The following is a 15615-nucleotide window of genomic DNA, read 5'->3' as shown; positions in this document are numbered from 1 at the left end:
TTCGGCAAACCTATGCATGGTATCAGTGGATTTTTTAATTATGTTCTTATGGTGGTTGGAAAGAGAGGGTTAGCTGGCCAGAAACCAGGGAGTTGTAGCTATTGTTGGAAGGTGGACAGCTTGTCTTAATACTGGTTACTGAGCATGCTTTACTATAAGCTTATGGCTCATCTTTGATCCCAGTACCACTTTCCGGTCCTATCCCATATGCTTTATTTGCCTTACCACCCAAAATTGATTGATCTTGGCAATGAATCTGCTCAACACTGAACATCTTCACAGCCCTGTGGAGGGTGAATTTCAAAGGTTCAGATTGCTTGGTGTGAAGAATGGTTTCCTCACGTTGGAACCAACTGGTGCCAATTCTTTATCCTAAGAACGAGCCATAAGAAATCACCTGTTGATATTTACCTCCTCAAACTTTCTTGGAATCTTTCATATTTCATTTTTTTATTCACTCATGGAATGTGGGGATCTCTGCCTAAACCAGCATTTATTACCCATCCCTAAGTGCCAGAGGAGAGTTAATAGTCAACCACATTACTGGGAGACACATATAGGTCAGATCAGGTAAGGATGACAGATTTCCTTGCCTAAAGGACGTTAGTGAACCAGATGGGGTTTTTTTCCTGACAATCAATGCTGGTTTCATGGTCATCATTACACTTTTAATTCCCAATTCTTTGTTGAGTTTCTGGATTAATGGTCTAGTAATAATACCATTAGGCCATTGCTACCTCAGTGAGACCATCTTTCATTCCTCTAAGCAATAGAGAGTATTGATACACCCCACTCAATCTCTCCTAATAGGAGCGCCCTGTCATCCCAGGAAAGTATTTGTTGAACCTTTATGTACAGACTTTAAGATCCATCTTTTCCATAGAGAAAGCTGTTCATAGTAGTGCATGTATGAATTGGTTGTGAACAAAGTAGTTAAGAGGATGAACAAGAAAGAAGTGAAGGAGTCTGAGCCTTTGCAAATTGTCAGCAGGTCTATGGTGCCTTGCTTTCATTCATACAGGCTGCAATGGGCTCCAAATTGAATGAGCAAACTGAACACAACACAGTGGAATAGGAAGCTATTAGAACAAATGGGGTTAATATGGATGAAGTGGTAGGGGACGGTATAGTCAGGGTAATGGACATAGTCTCCTGCAGCTGCGAGCAATAGATGGCTGTGTTCCTTACTTGCTGCTAAGGTTGGGACATTTGCTCTAGTTAGAGTGAAATTTGTAGTGGGAGATGGAGGACCCAATTATCATGATCCATGTAAGTTTGAATGTCATGGGTAAGACTAGGAAAGAGGTTTTTCTTAGAGAGTGGGAGTAGCTGGATACCAAAGTAATAGCAGAATCTTAAAAATAATAATTTTTCGATTATTATCTGAGCCACAAGCAAATTAGTGTTGCCAAATGGGTTGCAATTCTGGGACTCTTGTCATGAGCACAAGGGAAAGAATGGACTACCGTTAGGGTGGCCATCATTGGAACCAGGCTGGGAATGGTGTTCCGCTTAGTTGTATAAAAACGGCATGGCTACACAGGGCTTTAAACTAAATATTCGGGGTGGGGAAGATAACGTGAGGGAAGATTTCATAAATTTAAGAGATGAGATAAGAGACCAAGGTTGCAAGAAGGAAACTGTGATGTGTGACAGGAAAGAATAGAATAGCTAATGTAGCTGGAGTTTTGAAAATAAAAAAACTTAAGGGTACTCTGAATGTCATTCGCATACCAATGATTTGCTGGCAAAAATAGAAGTCAACAGATATGCTCTAGTTGTCATTAGGCAGACAGCTGCTGGCTGATCAATGCTGAATTCAAGGATATTTAGTGATTAGGATGGGCAAAATGGTAAAAAAGAGAGATGGGTACATTTCATAATATATTGAGATTAGTACATCAGTGAGGAGATCTTACATTTTAAAAAAATTAAGATGTAGAATCATTTGGGTGAAGCTAAGAAACAACAAGATGCAACAAAGTTTGGTGGGAGATTTTTTTTAAATAGGTCACCAAATAATAGTGGTAATGTACAGCATGTTATAAATCAAAATTCGAGGTTTGTATAACTAGGATAATAGTTTATTTGTGGGATTGCAATTGATTATTCGACTAAATAAATCTAATTAGCACTAATGCTGTCAAGGAGAAATTCTTGAAATGTATAAAAGATGGTTTTCTGGACAGCATGTTGAGCAATTCACTAGAAACTGGCCTATTTTAGATCTAGATTGTGCTATGAGAAAGAACTAATTAAACTCATTCTGAAGGAACATCTAGGAAAAAGTGCCATAATGTTGTAGGGTTTTGTATTAAGTTTGAAAATCATATGAACCTGTTTGAAACTAGAGTCTTTAATCTAACTATAGGAAACTACAAAGTTATTAAGGTCAAATTGGTCAATTGGGAAGCCATATTAAACAGTATGACAGACAGGAAAAAGGCTAGCATTTTAAAAATTAATACATGGTTTACAAAAAATTTATCTTTTGAGGCAACTGAATCCAGAGTAAAAGTGACTTAATCATGGCTAATGAGAAATTAAATTGGATTATATAATTGCATTAGATCAAAACTTTAAAATTGCCTGATGATTGTAAAATTCTGCCAATCGGCTAAGGAAGAACAAGAAAATGATAAAGAAGAAAAGATAGGTTGTGAAAGTAAAGTAATAAGAAACATGGTTAGCACTACTGTCTCATAGCGCCAGGGACCCAGGTTAGATTCCACCCTCTAGCGACTGTGGAGAGTTGGCATGTTCTCCCCATGTTGTCATGGGTTTCCTTTGGGTGCTCTGGTTTCCTCCCACAGTCCAAAGATGTACAGGTTAGATAGTTTGACCACGGGAAGTGCAGGGTTGCAGTGATAGCATAGGGGGATGGGTGTGGGTGGACCTGAATGGCCTGCTTCCTGAATGTGGCTGAATGGCCTGCTTCCACACAGTAGAGATTCTAAAATTCTATATGTGGACAAAACCTTCAATAACAGTATAAAAAAGAAAACATTAGATAAATGAGTCCAATATAGAGAATGTTTTTAAAAGGCGAATAAGGAAAATGCTTTGTCAAAAAAAATCAAGAACTGTGGATACTGGAAATCAGAAACATAAACAGAAATAACTGGAAAACTCCACAGGTCTGGTACCCCTCTGAAGAGGAAGCGGAGTTAACGTTACAGGTTCAGTGACCCTTCTGAACTGTAACACAAATACTATGTGCCTGTCTTCGTAGAGGAGCATTAAAAAAAACCTCTCATTTCAATTCTTCATTCTCATTAATCCCTACTTCTCTAGTATTTTTGAATGAGAATAAAATAAATGGGTATTTAGAAAATATAGTCCTTGAGAAGTTAACAGGACTGAAATTTGATAAATCCATTGACTTGTTTGTCAACATTGCAGAATATTGAAAGAATTAATTGTAGAGATAGTAGATGCAACTTCCAAATATCATATAATTTTTGGATTGGTTCTTATCAATTGAAAGGTAGCAAATTTAAGAAGGGAAGGAGAGAGAAAACTGAAAATGAGCCTGACATCAAAAGTACTGAAAATGCTAGAACCTGCTGAAAATGGTAAGATTGGACAGAGTTCACATGAAGTTTGATATGAAAGGGAAATCATTGTTGAAAAATGTTTTGAGGATGTAACTAGTTGTTTCGGTAGGAGAAGCCAGTGAATGTAGTGTATCTAGATGTACAGAAGGCTTTCAATAATGTCTCACACAGGACACAAGTGAGGAAAGTTAGAGGGTATAGTAGATTCCTTTCAATCTTGACACATTCAGAATTCGTTAACAAACTAGTGAAAATAAATGGGTTATTCTCAGATTGGCTTACTGTGACTAGTTGGGAGCCACAAGATTCTTAAGCTTTTTTTTACAATCCTGATCAGTGATTTGGATGGGAGGGTGGGGTGTCAATGCTTAATGTCCAATTTTGTAGATGGCACAAAGTGTGAATGTGAGTAGGAATGAAAGGGACTACAAGGAAATTTGGAAAAGTTAAATTGACAAGAAAATAACATTTGGAATATAATGTGGAAAAATATATTTGTTTTGGTATGGAATTCAATATTGTTTCTTAAAGGGTGAGGGATTGGGAACTTTTGATGTCCAAAAGGACTAGGGTACGCTGAAAGCTCACATGCAGATGCAGGAAGCAATGACAAAGGAAAATAGATTGTTGACCTTTGTAAAAGTGAGGAGCAGGAGTAGGCAATACAGCCCCTCAAGCTTACTCCATTATTCAATATGATTAGATTAGATTACTTACAGTGTGGAAACAGGCCCTTCGGCCCAACAAGTCCACACCGTCCCGCCAAAGCGCAACCCACCCATACTCCTACATTTACCCCTTACCTAACACTACGGGCAATTTAGGATGGCCAATTCACCTGACCTGCACATCTTTGGACTGTGGGAGAAAACCGGAGCACCCGGAGGAAACCCACGCAGACACGGGGAGAACGTGCAAACTCCACACAGTTAGTCGCCTGAGGCAGGAATTGAACCCGGATCTCTGGCGCTGTGAGGCAACAGTGCTAACCATTGTGCCACCGTGTCACCCACTAATCTCATCTTGGTCTCAACTCCACTCCAAGTGAAGTATTACCAAAGCTTTATTCCTCAACCCCACTTTCCCATCTGCTCTGCATAACCTTTCATCCTACTCTTAATTGAGTAAATTTACAGGGGAGATGAATCAATTTTCAATGTCCAGGCATCCAGCGCATTCTTTGAATTCCATAGAATTTGCAAGAACGTTTTGGATGCAAAAGGAAATAACTCTTGCTGCAATTGGTATAAAGCTTTGGTGAGACCTCATTTGGAGTAGTGTGTACAGTTTTGGTCTCCTTACCCAAGGAAGCATATAATAGCTATTGAGGGAATGCAGCCGAAAATGTGCTGCCGGAAAAGCGCAGCAGGTCAGGCAGCATCCAAGGAGCAGGAGAATCGACGTTTCGGGCATAAGCCCTTCTTCTGAAGAAGGGCTTATGTCCGAAATGTTGATTCTCCTGTTCCTTGGATGCTGCCTGACCTGCTGCACTTTTCCGGCAACACATTTTCGGCTCTGATCTCCAGCATCTGCAGTCCTCACTTTCTCCATTGAGGGAATACAACAAAGTTTCACCAGGCTGATCCTTGGGATGGCAGTTTGACCTTTGAAGAGAGTGGGTGTAATCTCGAGTTTAGAATAGTGAGGGATGATCTCACTCAAGCATTCCAAATTCTCACCAGGCTCTACAAAGTCATTCCTGATTAACGGCTCCTGCTCAAAATGTCAATTTTCCTGCTCCTCATATGCTGCCTTGACCTGCTGTGCTTTTGCAGCATCAATCTAATCTTGACTCTCTCTGCAGCATTTGCAGTCCTCACTTTCGCCTCTACAAAGTCTTTGCTGAAAGGAACTTTATGGCTGGTTATGTCTAGTACTGGCAACAGCATCAGAATCATGCGTAGAACTGAGATGCATAGAGATTGTTTTTCACTCTAATGGTGGAGAATCTTTGGAATTCTATATCCCAAAGGACTGTGGAGGATCAGTCATTGATCAATAGATTCCTCAATATTAAAGATATCAATTTAAGAGATTAGAAAGAAAATAGCATGTACCAGATCAGTTCATGTTCTAGTTGAATGGGACAGCAGGCTAATGGGACCAAATCCTCCTCTTCTTCCCTACGTTTCTATTAATCTCTGTACTGTCAGTAAACTTAAATTAAGGAGATGGAGTTCAATATTTAAATCACTTGTGGATTGTAATAGCTGATTGCCAATGCTTATTCTTGTGATACCTGATAATTTACAAACTGCAAATAACCTGTTCTTTCCTACTGTTGTATGCCTTTTAAGCAGTCAGCCATCTATGTTAATACTTCACTCCTAACCCCACCACAAACATGTATTTAGAGACTGAACAGAGATATTCCAGTGTTCACCCAATCTCCATTTAGTGTTGTTAGTAAGGAAACTGCTGCATTATGAGTAGCAAATTCAATGTACTGAACTGAAAAAAATTGCACTAAAGAGTTACAACTGGAAGGAGTGTTGAGTATCCATATCCATGGGAAGAGAGGAGATAAAAGGGCAAATATTGCATCTCCTACCTTTACAAAGAAAATGTTGTAATACAAGTGCAAGTGCGGCAGTTCTAGAGTGTGTCAGAGTGTTAGAGGGAATTATTCCTGTGCAATATTAATGACGTGCTTAATACCATATGGTGGAGATGAAAAACATGATGGAAGAGGATTTATTGAATGTGGAGTTTAATGAAATGGAAGGTGAAAACATAGGAATTCTTTTGAGCCATACCTCAAAAGAATTCTCATGCGTGTCTTTGTTTCGCCTGTCCTAGGATGTGTGTTGTTCCAGTCAAAGTGGTGTCCTTTGTCAATATGTATAAAAACTAGTGATAGTGGGTTGTGTCTTTTGGTGGCTAGTTGGTGTTGGTGTATCCTGGCAACATGTTTCCTGCTTATTTGTCCGATGTAGTGTTTTTTACAATTCGTGTATGGTGACGAAACATCTGAAAACAAATCTTCATGCTTAGTGAGCTAACTTACATACTTATCATCAACCTGAGCTACAAATCTTCTCAAAAGTTTGAAAGAGGTGAAGTGCTGAAAACAAATGTGTGGAATGGAACAAGCATAGTCAATAGCCTAACCAAAATAAATTTTAAAAAAATAGCTGAGGAATTAGATGTTGGAAACATTTGGTATGCAAGGGAACATTGTCAGAACAGATGCAACTGAGCTGGAGAACTGGGTGAATGAAATAGGTCCTTATAGGTAGTCAGCTGAGACTGGTGTGATCAAGATAGATGTGGGAGTTTTGGACTCGTAATGGTGGATATTGGTTGAAAACCTATCCCCAGATTTTGAAGCAGACATGTCTTGGAAGGGAAGAATTGAAGTTGAGCTATGTACAAACAGGGAACAGGTGGAAGTTTGAAGCGTTGTTCATGTGATTTATTTTGCTTTTGGCTGCTAGCAGTAAACTGTATCAATATCATGCACCAGAAAAGGATGTGAGGGAGCGACCTGGATAGGACTGGAACAAAGTCAATATTACAACATTATTTATTTCAGAAAATTTAATGGATTCAGATGAGACATTAGCCTATGTGAGAACAAGTTAAGCCAGGAAGAAGAGGAATTGTTTGGGTCTCCAATCAAGCAATAAACATCAAAACCTTAGATCATCCTAGTAGAGATGTGGAGACTTTGGATTTCTGTGGTTAAAAAGGTGACACTTAGCATCCAGACACTGCTAAATTGATGTGGAACATTAAAAAGCTGTGGATGTGGGTGAGAAGAGACTGAATAAAGAGAAATTAGTCCCATGGGGCAAGGAAATCCTGATATTAAGGACACATTATTGGGGACATTGTACATAGATCTTGGGCAGGAGGTACAAGTCGGCTTTGCAGTGCTGGGGAACTGAAATCTCTCCTCTAAACATTCTGAAGAGACCAGGCTTTTTATAATTCCTTGATCCATTCTACAAACATTCCTTTCCCTCTTGTAATGACAGAAATAGGAGCTGGTATAGGCTGTTTGGCTCTGCTATTCAGCACGCTCATGACTAGGTATGTACGTTAGTTCGTTGAGCTGGAAGATTTGTTTTCAGAAGTTTTTTCAATGTTACTGTGTAACATCATAAAAATCTCTGGTGACGTGCTGGTGATATGTCCCGCCTCTCTCTTTACAGGTCTTGGTTTCTTAAGGTGGGTGATGTCATTTCTGGATTTTTTTCAAGGGAAGGTAGATAGGATCTAAGTCAGTGTGTTTATTGATGGAGTTCTGGTTAGAAAGCCATACCCCAAAGAATTCTCGTGCGTGTCTTTGTTTCGCCTGTCCTAGGATGTGTGTTGTTCCAGTCAAAGTGGTGTCCTTTGTCAATATGTATAAAAACTAGTGATAGTGGGTTGTGTCTTTTGGTGGCTAGTTGGTGTTGGTGTATCCAGGCAGCATGTTTCCTGCTTATTTGTCCGATGTAGTGTTTTTTACAATTCGTGTATGGTGACGAAACATCTGAAAACAAATCTTCATGCTTAGTGAGCTAACTTACATACTTATCATCAACCTGAGCTACAAATCTTCTCAAAAGTCGCTAATGCTCATGATTGATATACCTCAAATGCAGGTTCCTGCCCTGTCCTCACCTCCCTAAACCTTCTTACCACTAAAAAAAATATTTTGACCACTGCCTTGAATGTGCTGTATGACTGAACATCTACAACTTGCTGATGAAGTAAATTTTAAAGGCTTTAAAGCAATTCATCCTGTTCTCAATTGGAAATGAAAGATCCTTTTCTTCGAGGTTATCACTCAATTTAGTCGAATCCCCCGCCAGGGGTTTTTTTTGCTGCAGTTTCACCTTGCCAGTTAGCCAGATTGCTTTCTTTTACCCCTCTCTTGTGTCTAGATATTTACAAGGCTTCCTCTTAGTTCTCATCATTCAAGCCCGTTTTTCCCACTGCTGAAACTTTTACTGGCAATAGACGCAAAGTTGCAGGTGCCAACATGCTTGAGGTTCCGTTGCATTCAGACACTTCCAGCAATCACTGCTCGCTTCAGGCTGTGATGCTTGGGTGTTGTCTCCTTAATGTGGTATAGGCTAGCGGGTCCCGTGGCCCAATGGCAGTCGTCTTGGTTAAATTTTCATGCGGCACATTTGTGAACACGGATGTACATTAAAGTTGGACTTTGAACGACTGGGGAAATTACGTTGCTTTCTGTATTCGAAAATAATGTTTTCTTGTGAATTCCTTTGATCCTGGGGCTTCAGTCTATCATTGCAGCTTTGCCCCTACTCTGGGTGGCGGGCCTCATTATTAATGCAAACCTACTTGTTTAAAGATGCGGTTCTCAAAATTGAGAGTTCTCGGGAAAAGCGAAGGGACCTAAAATCGCAGAAAAGTTACTGAATCTGGGCACTGGTGTTTCCAGAAGTAATCTGTGAGAAATGCTTTCTTCGAACACCGCTACTCTTCAGTCAAGCGCTTAACTGTGACTTTTAAGAGGAAATAAGGCACGGTTTAAGGAGCTATAAGTCCCGGTGTTTGCATTTGCAGAGTAGACTGGGTTTTGAAAGTGCAGCGTTTTGTGAAACGAGCCATGTTTTAGTTTCAGTCCTTACGGTATCTAGTAAAACACCGGCTAATATAAAGGTCTCAAACATTGTAACGGAGCACAGAAACCAAAATAAAATCGAAGGAATCGAGTTTGTTACTGGCGTTCAAGTATAAAATGTAAAGTGGGCTCTTTTTGTTTGAGGTGTGTGGAAGGTTTTGCCCTTCATATAAATATCCTGAAGGCGGCTGCTGCTGGAAATCAAACGCTAGGAAGCAAAGGCAGTTGTGGCACATTCATTAGTAGCTTAGCTCCCAGTTAGGCCGGGGTGTGGTACAATGTTGCTGAGAAGAAAAGTAGCACGATCGATTTAATATAGCCGATTGTCTAACGTGTGAAAAAGAGTAACAATTCTGTGAGTTAATTTTGAATTTTTCATAGTCTGTCTGCCTGCTAGGTATTGTGCTGCATTCTCATAGATAAATGCCCATTCCATGTGGGCTGTTGGATCCTAAATGCTCTCGCCGTGACACTGGGCTCTCCTTTTGCAATCAAGATTATGTTGCTAAGGAGATTTGCTTTACTGTTACCACTGATTTGTGTTAATACGTATTGAATACCTCTTAGTATTCTTTCAGACAAGGGCGAAGGAAAACTTTCCTAAGTTTCGGAATTTACATTACAAATGAATCGGTCGTGTAATGAAGCCGATATAAAGTGCGAAAGAGAAAAGAGGCTAAAGAAGGGCACTCATGTGAGAAATGAAGTGAGCTGCAGGCTGCTGTTGTTGAGTTGAGAGCGCGCAGAATCAGCTGGAAGAGGGGGGAGAAAGGAGGAGCAACTCTATCTGCCCCGACCACCCACTCACTAAAACTCTGCACACAATCATTCCTATCGGCCTGACAATGTACGGGAAAATCTAACAACCACTTTTGTTCACCTATACTCTATTTATATACATATTATTTTCAGGAATCAAGTGAAATGGTGTTAAGGTAATAACGAAACTCACTTTTTGTAGAATTGAACAGAACCAGTCCATTATACTCGACATGTTTCCAAGAGTAAATATTACTGCGACTAAGAATGGGCTTTGATTTCTTTCGGGTCATTTCAATTGGGTTTCTTGTAAATTATTGTGAGAAATGTGTTAATGGGTCTGGAATAGGCTTCTTTTGTAAGACAGCAGTAACCTATGTTCACTAAAGGGGGAACGATGTCGAATTTCTAATATCTGGCTCAGTACAAGCACAGTAGTTCAAAGTGGCAACAACAGTCTACCAAGGCACTCTTTTTCTAGATAATACGTAGTAATCCCACCGGTTATAATTACAGTTCACAGCAACAAGAAAAGCCTGTTCTCGTCTGCAGTTATTCCATGTTGCTGGTATGTTACTGTGCCTTCTTTCTGAAAAAAGTAAATCTTAACTCCCCAAAAAAATCGGAACTAGATTAATATAATTCCTATGTTATGGAAAACTCCAGCCACATGCCACTGACCTTGCCCAACTCCTTGGTTGTTCATGCAATCCTTGGCGTTGCAAGATTTTTTTTTAATGTACCAAGATTGGCTTCTAACTAGATATTTAGTAAAGACAGCATTAACTAGCATACCCGTAGCTTACCAAATTGACACAAACTTGAATGAGATCTCGGAGAAAGAATGAGATCTGTCTACTATGGGAGATATAGTATTATCATAAAGAAGTTAGACTTGTTTAAGTGAATTTAGTTTCTTGTCGCGAGTACTTTTGAGATTTCAATTATTTATAAATGCAAGTTGTTGTTTGTCTGTTTTATCTCGAGTATTATTACTGAGACATGAATTTGCCAGAGGCCAGCCAAAGAAAAAGAGATTAGGTGAACCCAAGAATTTTTTTTAAAAGGCAGCTTTTAAGGATTAAAATTAAAGCAAACTATAGTGAATGCCTGTGATCTGAAATTTAAAAGAACGTCCGGGAGAAGCTCTACAGGTCTGGCAGCATCTTTGGAGAGAGAAAAACAGGGAGCTGAATTTTATCAGAAATCAGCAGTGTCAATTTTAGTGAGTTTCGTGAAGGGTGTATTTCTGTGAGTCTGAGTGAGATATCTCACACACGTTTTTGAAACACACCTCACTGCCTATGCATACACCTACTGGGTCCCACACTTGTTCTGTCTTCCCTCTCCCCAGAGAGGAAAGTATGCACTACTATCAGGACCTCCCGGGATTCCGAGTGTCAGCACCATATTTAAAGTGCAGTTCTGCACCAGTTCAGACACTGTATATAACAAATTGCCCTGGCCATCGTGGATAGCAGCTAATTGCCACTGCAGTTTTCTGAAAGGGACTTCCAGATCCTGGTTGCTGAGGTGGTCTAGAGGGTAAACTATCCTCTTCCTTTGGGACTGATGGAAGAGACCAGGCCATCAGACCCTGCCACACTAGTCTGAAGATGCCATCAGAGTCTGCTGTGAGTGATCTGGAAAATGCCGTGAAGTGCTGCAAGAAGAGCAATGACATTTGCTGCTCCATGAGGACAACTGCCATTGCCTTCACTCTGCTACCTCACACTCACTCTGTTTCAGCTACAGACCCAACTTCCATCAGTGCTCTTATTACAGCATGCAGCATCTTCCTTCACCCACTCTCATCCACCCAGGCTACTAACCCTGCATGATCTTTGCTGTCAACTCACTCCCTCAGGAAATCTTTTCTCCACCTGTACCAGCATTAACAGCTGTGTCAGCTACTTTCATCTCAATTGATCGTTCCCTTTGTCTAGTTGCAGCAGAAAATGGTGCACAGTAAGGCTGAATAAGCCAAGACAAGTGGTCGGAGCCTGACATTTGTCTCCTCAACCTCTATAAGGAGGAGACCCTTGCCCTCAGCTGGAGAGTACCTGGACCTGTGGTTCTGCTCTTGCTGTAAGTGAGATTAGTTGTCTGTTACTGTGCTGCTCCTCCATTGCCCACACTCTGAATGTATTCTTAACCTGGTTGAACCTCTGCACTATTTCGTGACTCATGCTCCCTATTGTCTGCTGCAGGCAGAATCTGCACATTTGCAGTTCTCAAAAGGGTAGTCCTGCAAGACTTCTCCACTTCCACCTCCAAAGGAATCCACAAATCCCTCAAAACGATGCACCAGGAAAGCTGCTTGCTGCATCCTGCACCAACTGAGATACAGACACCTCAGTGGGTACTTTAACTAGATTAGAATCAAGAACATACGCTGGTGAGCAGTTCACTTCCGCGTCTCTGCAGCTGATCATAAAAGAAACTCCCACGTTGCAGGACTGCCAAAGACCATCATCTACTCAACCCCAGACAGAACAGGACCCAATACCATGACCAAATAATCTCATACGACTGTAAGCAGTCACAAAGAGCAACATGCAATCTTGTCAGAGGCATAGGTCAAACTGGTTTGTAGTTCAGAGGACTCCACCAACACTGTTTATACCATTCTGCCTCTGGCTATTTCCCTGGACAGATTGGCAACTGCCATGTAAAGCTAGGTCCAGCATACTGGACACTGCGTACTGGTTTGCTGGCTATTAAACAGACGTGCATTCCACCCTTCTAGCCATTGCTCAGCATCAACACAAAGGAAACGGAGGGAGGGGGGGTGAAGAACTTTAAAGTCACTCGTCTTCCTCACAAAGAGACTGGGCATTGCCAATTGGTACTCAGCCAGAGAAGCAATCACATGCAGGGATCCCAGAGACCCTTCTCAAAACACTCCAGAAGCAGCAGGACTTGATAGCTCCACCATGCCCACCAGTCTAAATCCAGTGGGAGCTCAAGCTTGGGGGTTGGGGTGGTGGTGAACCCTGCTTCAGGAAAGAATGAACTCAGCAGGTCTGGGCCTTCTTGTTTAGTGGTGCTGGAAGAGCACAGCAGTTCAGGCAGCATCCAAGTAGCTTCGAAATCGATGTTTCGGGCAAAAGCCCTTCGTTAGGAATAAAGGCAGTGAGCCTGAAGTGTGGAGAGATAAGCTAGAGGAGGGTGGGGGTGGGGAGAGAGTAGCATAGAGTACAATGGGTGAGTGGGGGAGGGGATGAAGGTGATAGGTCAGGGAGGAGAGGGTGGAGTGGAGGGGTGGAAAAGGAGATAGGCAGATAGGACAAGTCCGGACAAGTCATGGGGACAGTTACTGAGCTGGAAGTTTAGAACTAGGGTGAGGTGGGGGAAGGGGAAATGAGGAAACTGTTGAAGTCCACATTGATGCCCTGGGGTTGAAGTGTTTCGAGGCGGAAGATGAGGCGTTCTTCCTCCAGGCGTCTGGTGGTGAGGGAGTGGCGGTGAAGGAGGCCCAGGACGTCCATGTCCTCGGCAGAGTGGGAGGGGGAGTTGAAATGTTGGGCCATGGGTGGTTTGGTTGATTGGTGCGGGTGTCCCGGAGATGTTCCCTAAAGCGCTCTGCTAGGAGGCACCCAGTCTCCCCAATGTAGAGGAGACCGTATCGGAAGCAACGGATACAATAAATGATATTGGTGGATGTGCAAGTAAAACTTTGATGGATGTGGAAGGCTCCTTTAGAGCCTTGGATAGAGGTGAGGGAGGAGGTGTGGGCACAGGTTTTACAGTTCCTGTGGTGGCAGGGGAAAGTGCCAGGATTGGAGGGTGGGTTGTTTGGAGGCGTGGACCTGACCAGGTAGTCGCGGAGGGAACGGTCTTTGCGGAAGGCGGAAGGGGGTGGGGAGGGAAATATATCCCTGGAGGTGGGGTCCATTTGGAGGTGGCGGAAATGTCGGTGGATGATTTGGTTTATGCGAAGGTTTGTCGGGTGGAAGGTGAGCACCAGGGGCGTTCTGTCCTTGTTACAGTTGGAGGGGTGGGGTCTGAGGGCGGAGGTGCGGGATGTGGACGAGATGCGTTGGAGGGCATCTTTAACCACGTGGGAAGGGAAATTGCGGTGTCTTAGGAAGGAGGCCATCTGGTGTGTTCTGTGGTGGAACTGGTCCTCCTGGGAGCAGATCCGGCGGAGGCGGAGGAATTGGGAATACGGGATGGTATTTTTGCAAGAGGTAGGGTGGGAAGAGGTGTAATCCAGGTAGCTGTGGGAGTCGGTGGGTTTGTAAAAAATGTCAGTGTCAAGTCGGTCGTCATTAGTGGAGATGGAGAGGTCCAGGAAGGGGAGGGAGATGTCAGAGATGGTCCAGGTAAATTTAAGGTCAGGGTGGAATGTGTTGGTGAAGTTGATGAGTTGCTCAACCTCCTCGCGGGAGCACGAGGTGGCGCCAATGCAGTCATCCATGTAGCGGAGGAAGAGGTGGGGAGTGGTGCCGGTGTAATTACGGAAGATCAACTGCTCTACGTAGCCAAAAAGAAACAGGCATAGCTGGGGCCCATACGTGTGCCCGTGGCTACCCCTTTGGTCTGGAGGAAGTGGGAGGATTCAAAGGAGAAATTGTTAAGGGTGAGGACCAGTTCAGCCAAATGAATGAGAGTGTCGGTTGAAGGGTACTGTTGGGGACGTCTGGAGAGGAACAAAATGGAGGGCTTGGAGGCCCTGATCATGGTGGATGGAGGTGTAGAGGGATTGGATATCCCTGGTGAAGATGAGGCGCTTGGGGCCAGGGAAACGGGAGTCTTGGAGGAGGTGGAGGGCGTGGGTGGTGTCTCGAACATATATGGGGAGTTCCTGGACTAGGGGGGATAGGACAGTTTCGAGGTAGGTAGAGATGAGTTCAGTGGGGCAGGAGCATGCTGAGTCAATGGGTCGGTCAGGGTGGTCAGGCTTGTGGATCTTGGGAAGGAGGTAGAACCGGGCAGTGCAGGGTTCCCGGACTATGAGGTTGGAAGCTGTAGGTGGGAGATCTCCTGAGGTGATGAGGTTATGTATGGTCTGGGAGATGATGGTTTGGTGATGGGGGGTGGGGTCATGGTTGAGGGGGCAGTAGGAAGAGGTGTCCTCGAGTTGACGTTTGGCTTCAGCGGTGTAGAGGTCAGTGCGCCAGACTACCACTGCGCCCCCTTTATCCGCTGGCTTGATGGTGAGGTTGGGATTGGATCAGAGGGATTGGAGGGCTGCGTGTTGTGAGGGTGAGAGGTTGGAGTGGGGGAGGGAGGTAGACAGGTTGTGGCGGTTAATGTCCTGGCGGCAGTTGGAAATGAAGAGGTCGAGGGCAGGTAATAGGCCAGCGCGGGGTGTCCAGGTGGATGCAGTGTGTTGGAGGTGGGCGAACGGGTCCTCGGAAGGTGGGCGGGAGTCCTGATTGTGAAAGTAAGCTCGGAGGCAGAGGCGACGGAAGAATTGTTCGACGTCATGGCGTGTATTAAATTCATTGATGCATGAACGCAGGGGGATGAAGGTGTGTCCTTTGCTGAGGACTGATCGTTCGTCCTCAGTGAGGGGGAGGTCTGGGGTATGGTGAAAACTCGGCAGTGCTGGGAGCTGGGAGTGGGGGCGGAACCTGTAACTGGAGTGGGTGTGATGGTGGGGGGAATGGGGGTGGAGTCATGAGTGGGGTAGTGTTCCCCTTTGGGGTTCTGGGGGGTGGGGATAATGACAGTGGGGTCTGTGGGGGGCATGTCAGTAGAATGCAGGTG

General features: G+C 43.4%; 1 long non-coding RNA gene across 1 annotated transcript in view; it reads left to right on the top strand.

Moving 5' to 3' along the window:
- The first annotated feature begins 9426 nt into the window (after positions 1–9426).
- The window catches only part of LOC140482341 (uncharacterized), a 49644-nt gene continuing 43455 nt past the window's right edge, over positions 9427–15615 (top strand). The window contains exon 1 of the long non-coding RNA XR_011961707.1: positions 9427–9493. This is a non-coding gene — a long non-coding RNA (uncharacterized lncRNA). The remainder of the gene's footprint in view (positions 9494–15615) is intronic.

Source organism: Chiloscyllium punctatum, chromosome 1 (assembly GCF_047496795.1).
Source record: "Chiloscyllium punctatum isolate Juve2018m chromosome 1, sChiPun1.3, whole genome shotgun sequence".
In the NCBI taxonomy this organism is placed as follows: domain Eukaryota; kingdom Metazoa; phylum Chordata; class Chondrichthyes; order Orectolobiformes; family Hemiscylliidae; genus Chiloscyllium; species Chiloscyllium punctatum.
This window is presented reverse-complemented; position numbering and strand designations above follow the sequence as displayed.